Source organism: Triticum aestivum, chromosome 7B (assembly GCF_018294505.1).
Source record: "Triticum aestivum cultivar Chinese Spring chromosome 7B, IWGSC CS RefSeq v2.1, whole genome shotgun sequence".
Lineage (NCBI taxonomy): Eukaryota > Viridiplantae > Streptophyta > Magnoliopsida > Poales > Poaceae > Triticum > Triticum aestivum.
Genome location: NC_057813.1, coordinates 677,558,571 through 677,575,822, shown reverse-complemented (window position 1 = coordinate 677,575,822; position 17,252 = coordinate 677,558,571). Strand labels below are relative to the sequence as shown.

General features: G+C 42.0%; 1 pseudogene; it reads right to left on the bottom strand.

Annotated features, from left to right (window-relative positions):
- Positions 1-1,494: 1,494 nt before the first annotated feature.
- LOC123158427 (ethylene-responsive transcription factor ABI4-like) lies at positions 1,495-9,886 on the bottom strand (annotated as a pseudogene).
- Between the last annotated feature and the right edge of the window lie 7,366 nt (positions 9,887-17,252).

Below are 17,252 nucleotides of genomic sequence, written 5' to 3'. Positions count from 1 at the left end.
CCAAATCTATTGCCAAAAGTGGCCAAAAGTGGCATATGTGAATTTTGACAAAGAAAGCATGAGATACAAGAAAGATGCAATTTTATTATTGAGTGTCAAGATAGCAAAGCATTTTTTGCGGGGAAGGTTAGCAACGATTTTGACCTAGTAGCTATGTTATCTGGTAACCTGGTGCGAAATTCAATCATCTTGTTGCTTTTTTTTATGGAAACGGCAGGACTCTGCTCCGTATTTGTATTGCTTTTAAAAAAATTATAAAAGTGCATTGGACCAGAGAGGTTCAACTGGAAAAAACAACTATACAGAATGAGAGAAAAATCATCTTTTTGATCCTCGATACTAAGTAGGACTGAATCATTCAAGAACATCATCAGTTATCCTCTAAACTTATCTTAGACTAACCTTACACAAGGCATGTGTAATACATCTAGATGTGAGTCGTACTAGATCAACTACGTTTGCAATCCTAATCCCTGGAATAACCCAATCGGAAAATACCTAAAATCACTAGTAATTTCATGATGCAACAAGATCATGTACATGGACGAAAATAAGATATGTTATATTGCAAATCCAAGAGATAAGTACTACAACAGAATGCCGCAAATATTACTGTAAAAATATTTCATGTTAAGACAACTAATAACTTTGTACTTCAAATATGGTCATACAATGATTGCTACTGTACATTTTTAAAGATTATTCTTATTAAATAAAATTAATATACCAAAGACCTTCCACTACTTTACATATCACCACACAAGTTAATTACTGTAGTTTTCTATAATTTGGATACATCTAATACTATTAAGACTGATCGATGTACCGAAATTTAGGGCCGTGATCCCCCGAGAAATCTTGATAAAGATCAACGTTCATGCCGCCTTCATGACATCAACAAATGAAGCCGCCTGGGATTTGAATGTTAGTGGCCATTTATAGTTCAGTTATAAAGGTTACAACAAACTTTGTTCATGATATACTACAACAAACTCGCGCTTGGATGACATGAGTATGGACTTTTATGTTTTTCAGGGTCGTTCGATCCTTGAGTATGATTTCCTGAATTTGGAACTTGCATATTTCATACTTCTTCACTTTGCACCGAAAATTGTAACAACATCGGTGTTTGAGAAATGTTTTCTCTCTTCAACTCAAACCAATTATCTCAAACACCACACCAAACAAGATATTGATTAACTAAGGGACTAAACTGATTATATGATTTGCATTCAAAATACATTATGGTAACATAAGACAAGAGTGCACCCACACCAAAACAAAACACAAGACAAGAGTGAACAGATTACATGATTGGTAAAAGGAAACAACATGATGATAAACAACACCACAGTAAACCCAATACATGGCAGCGACACATGAGAACAACAATGAAAATACATTGTAACTTATATGATATATAGATTCAGATTGCCTCTGGATTATGATGGCACATGACTATGGGACCTCGGTGCATATTGCGCACGGCCGAGGCTAAACAGTAGGAGAACCGGGGAAATACCACGGCTTGGTGAAATTATCATCAGTCCCTTCTGTTGGAGCACTAGGAGTGACGTGAACGACGAACAACTTGGGTTTCTTGAACACCAGGTGGTGAGACGGAGCCCCTAGGGGTTCACTTGAGGAGCATAAGAAGCTTTCCGCATGCGCCACGATCTCCATCCGTCAGATCGACTGTTGTGGCTGTGTAGCAGGTGCGTGCACGTGCGCTGGCTGCAGGCTGAGACGTGCTTGTGCCAGAAGCGGCATGTGCAGGAAAGGATATGCTGGCATCGGTGGGGTGTCGCCGGCGGGCGCTTCAAAGGGGAAGGGAAAGTAAACTTCCAGCTTGGGCGGCAGTGGAGGCAGTGCTGTGGGATCCAATGGCTGTTGTTTAATGGTTAATTGAGTATGCAGGACATAAATGCGTAGATGTCTCTAATTTTTTCTGGACTTTCTAGAATATTGTTCTTTCACCTTTTGTGCTTTTAGTACATAATAGATTCCTCATCTTGTTGGCTGTGAATTTATTGAAATGCTTCATCATTATACTGCCTGTTTCATATGACTAAAGTATGAATAGAAATTTAGGACTTTGTTGGTGGACCAACAATCCTAGGATTGAGACTCTACCTTGGATACATTAAGCATGTCCATGTTATATTATTCTTAACATGCTTTAGTTTGAGTTTGCACAGGTTGAAGTGGGTACAAAGTAACACATTTTTTATTTGAGTATTTGCAGGAGCTGCTGCAGGTGGGGCCGGAGGAGGAGGATCCGCCTCTAGTAAGCTCCCTCTCTTTACTTTCTTGTGATAGACTCTCATGCTTTCATGCAAATGTGTAACTGTATTATTATTATTTTTATCATTATTATTATTATTATTATTATATTTATGAGTATTTGCAGGAGCTGATGCAGACAGAGGAGGAGGAGGAGGATGAGCCTCTGGTAAGCTCTCTCTCCATTTAGTTTCTTGTGTCTCTCATGCTTCGATGCAAGTGTGTAACTATATTCTTTGTTGCTAATTACTACTCCGCTTTCCTTCTTTCCTTCTGACCACCAAATGCAAGGCTCTACCATGGGCATATCTGATCGAATTGGCGACCTCAATCATAGGATGGTTTGGCTCATTATGATGCCATGAAATTGTTTTAGTAGGATCAAATTAGTCTTTATCTGTTAACAAAATTGTCATCATGGGGAATGCCATAATGATGGACCCATTAGCTATACATTTCACAGAACAAGATGGGAATAGCAGTTGAGCATTGCCTCATAAAATCAGCGACGCTTATTTGGAGACGGAGGGAGTATAGGCTAAAAGCACAATATAGAGTTAAAAGGAACAATATTCCAGAAAATCCAACAAAAAATAGAGACATTTGGCCATTATACCAAAGCAGAGACGCTTATTTTGGGACGGAGGGAGTAATAGATACATTTCTCATCTTGTTTGGCTATGAATTTATTGAAGTGCTTCATCATTATACTGTTTCATATGATTAAATCATGAATAGAAAATTGGGAATTAATTGATGGACCAACCATCCTAGGATTGAGACTACCTTACATAAAGCATGCGCATGTTATATTAGTGTTAACATGCTTAAGTTTGCATTTGCACAGGTAGAACTTGGTACTAACTAACAAGTTATTATTATTATTTTGGTATTTATCAAGCAGTTGGAGGAGCCGCCGCAGGAGGAGGTGGAGGAGAACAATGAGGCGCAGGTAAGCCCCCTCTTCAGTTTGCTTTCTTGTGTCAGTCTATCTTGCTTTAATTTGAGCTAAATGTGTCACTTCTCCGTTCTTATTAATTTAGCAACCTGCTTTCTACTAACCAGTAACTGCAAGGCTACGATGGGCATATTTTATCGAATTGATAATCTCAATCCTAGGATGGTTGTGGTCATTACGATTCCATCAAGGGATTTTTGTAGCATCAATGTATCCTTCATCTTCAAATAATACTGCTAGCATATTTTATGGACCCAACATGTCCCTCAAAAAACACGTTAAACTTTTGTACCCCTTCATCTATCAAGTGATTTTCGTATTTGCAATGTCAGTGGGTATGATTAACATCTTTCTTTTTTGCCACTGGCTGATATTTTAGTATCTTGGCTGTACCGTTATGGGATATATGAAGCAAGTTTTTGTAGCTAGAATAAGATTGTAATAAAGCGGCGGATCTAGGATTTGAGTAATTGACCAATGTGGGGGCAATCATAGACAACATCACAATGGGTAGCAATTTTTTTTCTGTCAACCACGTTACAAATAGTTATTGAAGTCCTGATGCATCATAATTCTGGCATATCGGATGAGAATTTACCAAAAGTATAGTTCAACAATAGTTTTACACAATAGCCATGAGCTCACACCAAGCGACAACACACGACCTCATGTCACCTACAGCTACTGAACTCCACTCACTACCTCACAGACCTAACCCACTAGTAGAAAAACACCTAATAGTCCCGGTTCGTAAGGGCCTTTAGTCCCGGTTCATGAACCGGGACTAATGGGTCGTTACTAATACCTCCACCCATTAGTCCCGGTTCAAACATGAACCGGGACCAATGTGCCTCCACGTGGCCCTGTGCACCGAGCCCAGTCAGAGGGCCTTTGATCCCGGTGGTGGCACCAACCGGGACCAAAAGTCCATGTTCTTTAAATAAAGTGGCTGCTTTAGGGGTTTTGGGGGTTATTTTTAGGTTGTTATTAGCTAGCTAATAGAGATAAGCGTCTTCTCTTATATCTTCGTCCTTGGTTTACCAACGTTGCTGCTATATATGTTCATTTCACCCGCTGATATAATAACTCATGCATGCTCGCATCATACATCATCATATATAATAACAAGTCCTACTAATCATGCATCATCATACAACTTCTACTCGTTATTAACAATAAGTCATACGATCATCATCCTCATAGTCATCGAACCCAACCCTACATAATTGTTCTTAGCACATGATCATCAGTATCAGGTAGGACATGACCTAAACACCCTTAAGCTAAAATAGCATAAAACAATATAGACCCTGACTCTCCATTATGAAGAATGGCGATCATCCTGTCTCCAATTCTTGCCCTTCGCTGCTTTTTGCTTCCAAGAAGCTCCTTACGACTGTCCATACATTTTTTCCATTCTTTGATTGTCATGTCTCCACTTCTTTTAGAAACCCGGTATGGACAGTTCAGATTCGTAGGAAGACCTGGTTGTATGTTCAAAACATGAAGGCTACCATGCGTATACATCAGATGAGGCACACAATCATTCGGGATTATCTATTGAAAAACATAGTAATAACTTCATAGTTAGCAATGATGTACTAGTTTTAGAAGTGGGCAAAAAGATGCACGGATGTCGTAATAGTAAAAAGTCTTACCAGGATATCTCCATGGTAGTTGTCGTAGTTCAACACGTGCACTAGTGGCACGTATTGACCATAATGTTGAGGAGTTTGATTGTAGATATTGTAATTCTCAAGATCAATACAAAATGTGACCAGATGATTTTTTTCCTGATAAGTTAATTCGGAGCCTTCGGTGTAGTAGGTTCTGTCTACCATCTTCCACACATTCTTTGAAGAATGAAAATAAGCTGTCAATGGAAATAAGTTGTCAACTATTTTGAAATAAACAATATAAATTACTTAATAACTATGTTAAGCTCACATGGGGGAAGAATTGGAGGTGTATCCACAAGATCCATGGTGACAAGCATATCCTCATTAAAACCATACATCTTGCACAGTGCTTCCCAGTTTTTGCAACCAAAATGGGTTACACTCTGAGCATTGTACAACTTTACTTGAAAATCCACACCATGATGGGTACTTAGGATAATTTTTTTGGTTTCCATACTTTCATGGTCTTCAAAACCCATCCTCTCCAAGACATAGCGTCTTGCAAAGCATGGGATAAGCTAGTCGAATTGGAAAAGATGAAAAATACACGTCAAAATAGTTGAAGTCGTGCTTAATTACGAAAAAAAACTATTGTCATCGTTGCGTATCGTATGAACATCGAAGGTCTCCTCGAGCTTAATGCTGAAGCGCCGATCTTCGTCCAGCTCAATGAACCTGTCGCACATACCTCGGTCGTCGTGGCACCAGTCGCACTCCCCCGGGCGGTTTTCATCGTCCGAGTATGACATTTCTGGCCTAAGTTCATAATTCAAATATTAAATATATGTACTAAAACACCTAAATTAGATCATTATTATTAATCATGGGTTCACTATCGGTGATGGTACGTAGCTCCTTTCATTCCCGAGTGCATTATTACAACAAATTGTCTAGCACACGGGAATGAAAGAGAAGCTACCCCCACGACGGCGTGGATGATGGAGGGGGCTCCTAGATTTCTGCATATAGTGCTCTTCAATTTTAGCATTGAAAGTAGGAGTACTTTTCCAATATGAGCATTCAATAAGCAAAACCAAATCGTAAAATAAAGTAGTATTCAAATTAGCATGCATTCAATTATAACCAAAAGTACATCATCTCTTGTGTCTGTACATTGTTGAATACTCCTCGAATACTATCATACATATGGCATCGCTAATTAATACAGCTAGAACCGTAGCGCCCGACGGGTATCGTCGCGGGCGGTGGACACCCAAAGATAAGGAACGATCACATGATCATAGCTCCAGTGAGATCCCTGAAGAACCTGCCAGGTATTGTCGAACCTGCCCTCCAACGCAACCATGTAGCGACGGACGTGCTCGTCCTCCTCGCTGACACGGTGACGTACCACCTCCGCGGTGTCCGGAAGTCTCGGCACCGTCATGGCCCACGCGACCGCCACTAAACAAGTATCGGGTCAACAATGGGCTGCCTCTTCACCAACCTACGTCCCCCAGAAGGTAGCACATCCCAATACCAGCCCGGCGGAGCCCAGTCCCGAACATGGTCCTGATCAAGCAGGCCTCCACCGCCGAGTCGACGACGACGAGGATGCGGGATAGGCATCGCCGACGTCGATGCGGGAACTACGTACTTCTATATATAGTTAAATAAAGTAGTTTTGTTAATTAAATCAACTATCTAGTTCAACTACTAAGCACTTAATTACTATAAATAAATAGAGTAGTACTTACTAAAAACAAAGTAGCACTTACTATAAATAAATAAAGTAGCACTTACTATAAATAAATAAAGTAGCACTTACTACAAACTACTTCTATATATAGTTAAATAAAGTAGTTTTATTAATTAAATCAACTATCTAGTTCAACTACTAAGCACTTACTATAAATAAATAAAGTAGTACTTACTAAAAACAAAGTAGCACTTACTATAAATAAATAAAGTAGCACTTACTATAAATAAATAAAGTAGCACTTACTACAAACTACTTCTATATATAGTTAAATAAAGTAGTTTTATTAAATCAACTAGCTAGTTCAATTATATATGAAGCACTTACTATAAATAAAATAAAATAGTACATACTAAAAAAAGTATTTTTCAAACTAACTAGTATTTTTCTAACTAATTATATTACCAAAAAAATAAACTAGTACTTACTAACACAATCTAAATATCACCAAAAAATCTATTAACAATAATATCACCAAACATGCATATTCAACAATAATATCACTAAAAAAATCTATTAACAAAAAAAATCTAACACAATATGAACAAATTAATTACACAATCTAAATTAACATACTATGAACTACATATCTAAATTACTACACATCTAATCTAACAAAAAAATCTATAAACTACAAAAAAATCTAAAAAAATCTAACAAAAATCATAAAAAGTTGCTCATGGCAAGGTCGACGGCGAGGTGCGGCGCGGGGCGGGACGTCGGGGCGGCGCGGGACGTCGGGGCGGCGCAGGACGTCGGGGCGGCGCTGGCCGGGGCGGCGACGTCGGGGCGGCAGGGCGAGGCGGGGCGGCGACGGCGTCGGGGCGGGGGCGGGGCGGCGACGGCGTCGGGGCGGGGCGGGGATGGCGTCGGGGCGGGGCGGCGACGGCGAGGTGGCGGCAGGCGACTGCGCGCGGCGTCGGGAGATTGAGGAGGAGAGATCGAAGTGGGGATGCGGTTCTGAAATTTTCCTTATATAGCAAATGCTTTAGTCCCGGTTCGTGGCACAAACCGGGACCAATGCCCCTTTTAGTCCCGGTTGGTGCCACCAACCGGGACCAAAGGCCTCTTTTCAGTAGCCCAAAGGGCGGGAAGCAGGGGGCTTTGATCCCGGTTGGTGCCACCAACCGGGACTAAAGAGGGGCATTGGTCCCGGTTGGTGCCTCCAACCGGGACTAAAGAGGGGCATTGGTGCCGGTTGGAGCCACCAACCGGTACCAATGGACCCGTCTAATTACTTATTTATTTTCTGCAGCTGTTTTTTAGTTGATTCTTTCTGCAGTTGTTTTTTAGTCCCACCTCGCCAAGCGAGAGGCACTCACAGCTGTTTATAAGCCCTGAGTGCAGAGATGATGAAGAAGAGGCTCAATGCTCTCCTGCACGTTGGTTCGCTTCAAGCCTTGAGGAATAGGGTAGACTGCACGGAGCTATGTGCAGTGCAGTTTACACTATTCCGAAAGGCTTGAAGCGAATTAACTAGCATTAAGCCTCTTTTTTATTTTTAATGACTTATTACCACAAAGAAATAAATAGAAAAAAATAAATATAGCATAAAAGAAAAAAAACATATAAAAAACTACTCAGAAATAAATAGAAGAAAAAATAGTTGTGATTAACTTTACTAAAAAAATGAGCATAGATGCTTATTTTTAATGACTTATTACCACCCAGAAATAAATAGAAAAAAATAAATATAGCAGAAAAGAAAAAAAACTATATAAAAGCTACTCAGAAATAAGTAGAAGAAAAAATAGTTGTGATTAACTTTACTAAAATCTTTTTTATTTTTAATGACTTATTACAGCTCAGAAATAAATAGAAAAAATAAATATAGCAGAAAAGAAAAAAACTATATAAAAAACTACTTAGAAATAAATAGAAGAAAAAATAGTTGTGATTAACTTTACTAAAAAATGAGCATAAATGCGCTTATAGAGAAAATTCAACCTAAATTCATAATAAATTTCTACTAACTACAGAGAAATTCAGTATGAATTTAGGTCAAATTTCCTGTATAAGGGCATCTATTTTCATTTTGAGAGGAGCTCAACAAGGCAGAGAGGGAGGGGCTTATAAACCGGTGTGAGCCCCCTTCGGTTGGCGAGGTGGGACTAAACTCTGACCGCAACGAGGACCAACCCTTTAGTCCCGGTTGGTGGTATGAACCGGGACTAATGGGCGGCCTTTGATCCCGGTTCATGCCTCCAACCGGGACCAATAGTGGTGGGCCAGGAGCGAGGACCATTGGTCCCGGTTCGTCCCACCAACCGGGACCAAAAGGTCCAGACGAACCGGGACCAATGGCCCACGTGGCCCGGCCGGCCCCCGGGGCTCACGAACCGGGTCCAATGCCCCCATTGGTCCCGGTTCTGGATTGAACCGGGACTAATGGGCTGACCCGGCCTGGACTAGTGCCACCTTTTCTACTAGTGACCCTCCATTGTTTCGCATGCTCTCTCAGCCGCTTTTGCCGCCATCAGTGGCATTGAGTTCATGACTAAGGTTTTCCTCAATTGCTCATGGCCTAGTTGTATTGCGCATGTTTTCATCCGTTATTAACTTTTTCCAGTGGATGTGTCTCGATTTATTTATATATTGACTATAGTAGACATGAAGACTAGATGTGTGCTGGACTAGGTTGTGGACTGCGTTCCAAATATTTGTGGGCACCATATTCTGAAACTGAATCTGCCCATGTTGTAATATAACAAGTTAAGCGCCAATTTAAGTTATAGAATGGTGAAGTGGTCGATTGATTTTTTAATTTCGAGTTGATTCCTTCACCCAGATTTAACCGTTCTCTCTCTTAATTCCTTGGTTTTGTGGAGAGTACTTATTGCTGTTCTTGTGTAAACATTATTTGATTTTCACATGAAAGCTTCCTTACTCATAAAATAAGAAACAATGCCTACTGAAACAAGTGGGCTGGTTGAGATGTTCCATGATTCCCTTATAACGACTTTAAAGAGCGGTGTGTCATGACCATGGCTGCGGTGCCTCGGTGCAGCGATCACCTCCTTAACTAGTCTGGACGGCGGAGGGTAGGGGAAGTTGAGCTTTGGCTTTATGCCCTTCAGCTCCCTAGCCGCGAGCTCATAGGCACAGGCGGTGACCTCGGGGGAAGAGTACGTCCCCAGCCACAACAGTGTCTTTGTCACCGGGTGCTTGATCGTTGCGGCGAACTTGCCCTCCCCCTTCTTTCTCACTCCTGTTAACTTGCTGTTCTCACCCGCCGCTGCAGCTGCCATGGCCTTTACGACAGTCGGATGGAGGCGGATGCCCTTTGAGGTGGATGTCGGATGTGTGCAAGACGATGAATTTTAATAGCGGGTTTTGCGCAGCTTACCCAGCCGGCATCATGTCGTGCGTCGCGTACGTACGTATCAGCTCCACTGGAACCACGCCGCCTCACCAGGAACGGAGAGTGGTTATGAACACTGACAAAAAATATATATGATGGTGTGCACGTAAAGAACCACGCCTTACAGCTTGCATTGTTACTTTTCACTTTTGTTTTGGTTGTATATCCCCTAGCTTATACTCGTATACACGTTGCTGGTCAGGCGACTGCTTTTTCGCGCGTCCTCGCTTGGAACGGAACGCTGATTAACACGACAAAAGATATATACCATGGTGTGTACCTAAAGGGATCAAGTACACTAGTGCAGCTTGCATTGCTGATTTTACTGCTTTCATCGCTTTGCCGTTTTTGTTATCGCGCGACTGCATGCATCTCCTCGGCCGAGCGCGTGCTCTCGTAACCAAAAGGCGCCGGATACAGGCACTTTACACGTCAGTCTAGCTTATCATCTGATGCCCCAGATGGGATGAGACCTAGATTACGTGTGCTTAGCCGATGGGAACCTCACTTTTCTGCTGCTTATACATATATCGTGTGAAGTTTGTCTTTTCTTAAATGAACGTTGTCTTTTCTACCAATGCATTTCTTTCAAACGTGGTTAAGCATCATTGCTAAGTTAGGAATTTATCGGTTAGAGTACTTTTTAAAATAAATTAAATTCTTTTTCTGATAAAAAACATCTCAAGTCAGATTGTCAAATTAATATTCGGTATTTCTATTTTTATCATTTCCTTGGGCGTATCTCCAAATAGTCTTATAGCCTTCTAGAGCTTTTCAAGAAAAAAAGGCATTAGAGTATCTACAATGCTATCCCTAAAACGGACACAGTATCTGTCCACGGACAGTGATATAGGAGCCGAGCATTCAACCATATCCATCAAACATCCGGACACATTTTAAACGGTATTTGAACAAACCGGATGATCATTTAAACTGGATTAAATTCATGACATTTTTGCATATTTCATTTTAAAAAGTGTACATGACATTTTTTAACATAAAATGTTAGTCTAGTCTAAATCTTCGCCAGCCGTGGATGCGTCCTTGTTCCATGTCCTGTCTTCCCCATGCCCAGCATCTTTGCTGGGCCTGAGCTCCGCAAAGTGAAGTTGTGTCTCGCCGGCGATGAAGAGTAAGGAATGGGACACGGGCATGGACACATGGGATACGGACCCCTTCGTCTCCCATGCTCTACACTTCCTTGTCGAATTCCGTTGCTAGCTTGGATGTCGCCAGTCGATGTGAGGTCCAAGATGGACGTGGACAGGCCGGACTCATGGTCATTTTGGCACGATGGTACTGTGGGTGACGCAGAGCTGCCAATATACCTGTTCCCGTTCGTGATCGCCTAAGCAGCCGTGGCCGCCTCCACCATGACCGCGTTGCAGCCGGCGCGAGCGTTGCACGTGGTCTCGTAGAGCGCTCCCTCCTGGTCGATGAATTTCGGGTCCTCTGAGGCCATGGTCGTCGTGGCCTCCTCGCTTGCGAAGTCACCGTAAATTTGTCCCAAAGCCATCCCGTGATGTGGGAGGTTGGAGAGGTTGTAGCTTTGCTCCCCCTGCGCCAGACAAAACACTGACACTGGTGATGGCGGTTGCTCCCCCGTCAATGCGGTAGATAGTCATCTCGTCGCCCCATCATGTCACGTCTCTCCGGCATTGAATTGGTGGGGAGACCGGGACGTGATGGGGGTGGCGTTCTCGGCCAGCACTCCCATTTAATGTCGGCTCTTGTGACCGGTCGCGTCCCCTCTAGGCCGGCATGAATGCAACATGGAGAGTGGAGGTGCAGTTGCGCCGGAGATGGCGTGTGCTCGAGAGAATATTTTCATGGGACTGGGGTGTCGAACGGGTACATGGCGGTGGCTCGTAAGCCTGCCAACCTCCCCTGCTTTGCATCCAGTTGGCGGGATTTCAGACAAGTAGACACGTTCGCACATCAATGGGTGTACATTGTTGGATTGCTTGCGGCGCCAAGAGACCTTGATGCCCTTAGTATTTACAAATAGACGACACACCGGCCAATACTTGTAAGAACATATTGCATTCTGCAATTCATATTTTCACTCTTTAATCCACACCATAACGATCAATATATACTATCAGTTTGAGTTAATATTCAGTACCACATCAATAAGATGGCATGCTAATGACATGAGTTTGTCTAAGATGCATGACTTCGATAAGCAGATGAATAATTGTCATGTGGCAAACATGCATGTCTTTGTGAGGTTGGTGAGTGCATGTTGTAAGACCTAAAGGTAGTGGATGTGGTGCATGGCTAAAAAATAGTGAATGCCGACATTAAACACTTTCTGAGGTGGAGGGCTGCATGTTGAGAGAATTGATTGTAGTTGGCATTAACTTTTTAAGAATATTTTGCTTTTAGTGGGAATGAACTTTTTACGAGTATAGGATTTAGGAAGACAAAAAAATTGAGTTTTTTCTTAAAAGGTAATAGATTATGTTGGAAATATGTCCTAGAGGCAATAATAAATTGGTTATTATCATATTTCCTTGTTCATGACAAAGATTTATTATTCATGCTAGAATTGTATTGACCTAAAACTTAAATACATGTGTGAATATATAAACAAATACTATGTCCCTAGTGAGCCTATACTAGAATAGCTCGTTGATCAAAGATGGTTAAGGTTTCCTAACCATACACATGAGTTGTCATTTGATAACGGGATCACATCATTAGGAGAATGATGTGATGGACAAGACCCAACTGTAAGCTTAGCATTCGATTGTATCACGTGAGTTTATTGCTATAGCTTTCTTCATTTCAAGTATCTATTCCTAAGACCATGTGATCATGCAACTCCCAGATACCGGAGGAATACCTTGTGTGCTATCAAATATCACTTCGTAACAGGGTGATCATAAAGATGTTCTACATGTATCTCCGAAGGTGTCTATTGGGTTGGCATGGATCGAGACTGGGATTTGTCACTCCGTGTGACGGAGAGATATCTCTGGGCCCTCTCGGTAATACAACATTGTAAAGATCTTGCAAGCAATGTGGCTAATGAGTTAGTCACGAGATCTTGTATTACGGGACGAGTAAAAAGACTTGCCGGTAACGAGATTGAACTAGGTATGGAGATACCGATCGAATCTCGGGCAAGTAACATATCGCCTGACAAAGGGAATTGCACACGGGATTAACCAAATCCTTGACATCGTGGTTCAACTAATAAAAGATATTTTTACAATATTAGGAACCAATATGGGCATCCAGGTTCTGCTATTGGTTATTGACCGGAGAGGTGTCTCGGTCATGTCTACATGATTCTCTCACCCGTAGGGTCCGCACGCTTAACATTCGGCGATGCTAGAGTAATATTGGGATATGCATGTTGGTCACCAAATATTGTTCAGAGTCCCGGATGAGATCCCGGATATCACGAGGAGCTCCGGAAAGGTCCGGAGGTAAAGATTTATATATGGAAAGTTGCTTTCTAGGGTTCCAGAAAAGGCTTCCAGAAGGTTTCGGAAACTTCCGGAGGAGTCCAGAAGTCCACCAAGGGTTCCACCATGTTCCAAGGGCCAGCATGGGCTGAGGGAAGACACCCTAGTCTTATTGGGCCAGGCGCACAAGTTCCTCAAGGCCCATGTGGCTTGGGAGAGGTGTAAACTCCACCTGTGTACGAAAAAAAAGGGAATTGGACTAGGAATCCAACTCCTCCCCCTTTGTGCGACCCTAGGGCTTGAAGGGCTGGCCACCACGCCCCTCCACCTATATATATAGAGGGGAGGGGGCGCTCGAAGAGGAAACACAAGCCCTTGCCCCCCTCTCTCCCATTACTTCGTAAGTCCTCCATCTTCATTGTTTCAGTAGCGTTCGGCGTAGCCTCACCAGAATCACTCCACCACCATCATCGTCACGCCATCGTCCTACCGGCAATCCCATTTACTTCTCCTCCCTAGCTTGTTGGATCAAGGTGGAGGAGACATCATCGATCCGTACGTGTGCTGAACACGGAGGTCATCCGTTCGGTACTTCATCAGTTTGGATCGCGATTGGATCATGAAGAGTACGACTACATCAACTGTGTGATATACGCTTCCGCTTAACGGTCTACAAGAGTACGTGGACACACTCTCCCCTCTCATTGCTATGCTTCTCCTAGATAGATCTTGGGTGTTCATAGATTTTTTTTATTCTCATGCTTCGTTCCCCAACAGATTCCTAACAAGTTTTCATTTAGATGACACTTGCAAAGTGTTCCTCACATATGCGAGGGCACCATTTTAATTACTGTGCTCAAACTTTGAAATGGTCAACTTTTTTATGATTTCCTGGATGTTCTCATTATGGATAGGAAGCAATACAATTTTTGTTTTAAATAAAATATCACAATTGTAGAGAAGAATGTGGCACCCCGATCCGCATGGAGCAGGGGGGCTTCGCACGTCAGCCCAGGATAACACCTGACACACAACAGGTCCATGATACAGCATTCCAGGTACAAGAATATTCATCAAATACATGTATATAAGATTACAGCATTGATGAATACAATCATCTGGAATAGCTCTAAGGCTATCTAAATGGCAGCGGAAGTCTTGGTTTGGCAGCATATCGACTCTAGCTGGGCTCCACAACTCACCGGACTGGCAAGGTTACGGCCTAGCGTGACCAAACAAGCAAGCAATCCAGGCACGACCTACAAACTGGCATGACATGCCAGGTCAGTACATTGAATGTACTTGCAAGACAACCAAATATATAGCATCCAAACAAGAAGATGACAAAGCGAGAACCAAGCGCATGCAACAACCTATCTCATAACAATTACTAAGATGGCATGGTATTAACTAGAGACATAGATCAAACTAAGCATGGACAACATCATAGCATCTACTAGCATGGCAATAACATGGCACATCAAAACATGCTTCTAACATGGCAATAGCAAAACATGGCATAGAATCTCAATCATAACATGGCATATCAAAACATGGCATAATCTAGCATTTCAATCAAGCATGGTATGGCATCATGAAACTACGAGACATGGATTCATGCATGACTATGCTGAAAATAAACTACCAGTTACCTCCCGTGAAGACATGTTGCATTAACTTTAGGCAACAATCTCTTACTCTGCCACGGTGATAACCCACAAGTATAGGGGATCGCAACAGTTTTTGAGGGTAGAGTATTCAACCCAAATTTATTGATTCGACACAAGGGGTGCCAAAGAATATTCTCAAGTATTAGCAGTTGAGTTGTCAATTCAACCACACCTGGATAACTTAGTATCTGCAGCAAAGTACTTAGTAGCAAAGTAGTATGATAGTAATGGTAACAGTGATAAAAGTAACGATAGCAGTTTTGTAGTAGTTGCAACAGTAGCAACAAAAAAGTAAATAAGCAAAGAATAATATGTGAAAAGCTCGTAGGCATTTGATCAATGATGGATAATTATGTCAGATGCGATTCCTCGTGTAATAGTTATAACATAGGGTGACACAGAACTAGCTCCAGTTCATCAATATAATGTAGGCATGTATTCCGAATATAGTCATACGTGCTTATGGAAAAAAACTTGCATGACATCTTTTGTCCTACCCTCCCGTGGCAGCGGGGTCCTAATGGGAACTAAGGGATATTAAGGCTCCTTTTAATAGAATACCAGACCAAAGCATTAACACATAGTAAATACATGAACTCCTCAAACTACTGTCATCACTGAGAAGTATCCCGATTATTGTCACTTCGGGGTTGTCGGATCATAACACATAATAGGTGACTATAGACTTGCAAGATAGGATCAAGAACTCACATATATTCATGAAAACATAATAGGTTCGTATCTGAAATCATGGCACTCGGGCCCTAGTGACAAGCATTAAGCATAGCAAAGTCATAGTAACATCAATCTCAAAACATAGTGGATACTAGGGATCAAACCCTAACAAACCTAACTTGATTACATGGTAAATCTCATACAACCCATCACCGTCCAACAAGCCTATGATGGAATTACTCACGCACGGCGGTGAGCATCATGAAATTGGTGATGGAGGATGGTTGATGATGACGACGGCGATGAATCCCCCTCTCCGGAGCCCCGAACGGACTCCAGATCAGCCCTCCCGAGAGAGATTAGGGCTTGGCGGCGGCTCCGTATCGTAAAACGCGATGAAACTTTTTCTCTGCGAAACGGAATATATAGAGTTGGAGTTGAGGTCGGTGGAGCTCCAAGGGGCCCACGAGACAGGGGGCGTGCCCAGGGGGAGGGGGCGCGCCCCCACCCTCGTGGACAGGGTGTGGGCCCCCTGGCCTTATTTCTTTAAGAAGTATTTTTATATTTTTCAAAATTTATCTCCGTGGATTTTCAGGTCATTCCGAGAACTTTTGTTTTCTGCACAATAAATAACACCATGGCAGTTCTGCTGAAAACAACGTCAGTCCGGGTTAGTTTGATTCAAATCATGCAAGTTAGATTCCAAAAGAAGGGCAAAAGTGTTTGGAAAAGTAGATACGACGGAGACGTATCAACTCCCCCAAGCTTAAACCTTTGCTTGTCCTCAAGCAATTTAGTTGATAAACTGAAAGTGATAAAGAAAAACTTTTACAAACTCTGTTTGCTCTTGTTGTTGTAAATATGTAAAGCAAGCATTCAAGTTTTCAGCAAAGATTATGAACTAACCATATTCACAATAACACTTAGGTCTCTTGTTTACTCATATCAATGGCATAATCAACTAGCGAGCAATAATAATAAATCTCGGATAACAACATTTTCTCAAAACAATCATAATATGATATAACAAGATGGTGTCTTGCTACCCCTTTCTGAGACCACAAAACATAAATGCAGAGCACCTTTAAAGACCAAGGACTGACTAAACATTGTAATTCATGGTAAAAGAGATCCAGTCAAGTCATACCCAATATAAACTAATAGTAATGCATGCAAATGACAGTGTGCTCTCCAGCGGGTGATTTTCAATAAGAGGGTGATGACTCAACATAAAAGTAAATAGATAGGCCCATCGAAGAGGGAAGCAGGGATTTATAGAGGTGCCAGAGCTCGATTTTAAAATAGAGATGAATAACATTTTGAGCGATATACTTTCACTGTCAACGCAACAACTATGAGATCTCGATATCTTCCATGCTACATACATTACAGGCGGTTCCCAAACAGAATGGTAAAGTTTATACTCCCCCACCACCAACAAGCATCAATCCATGGCTTGCTCGAAACAACGAGTTCCTCCAACTAGCAACAGCCCTGGGGTAGTTTTGTTT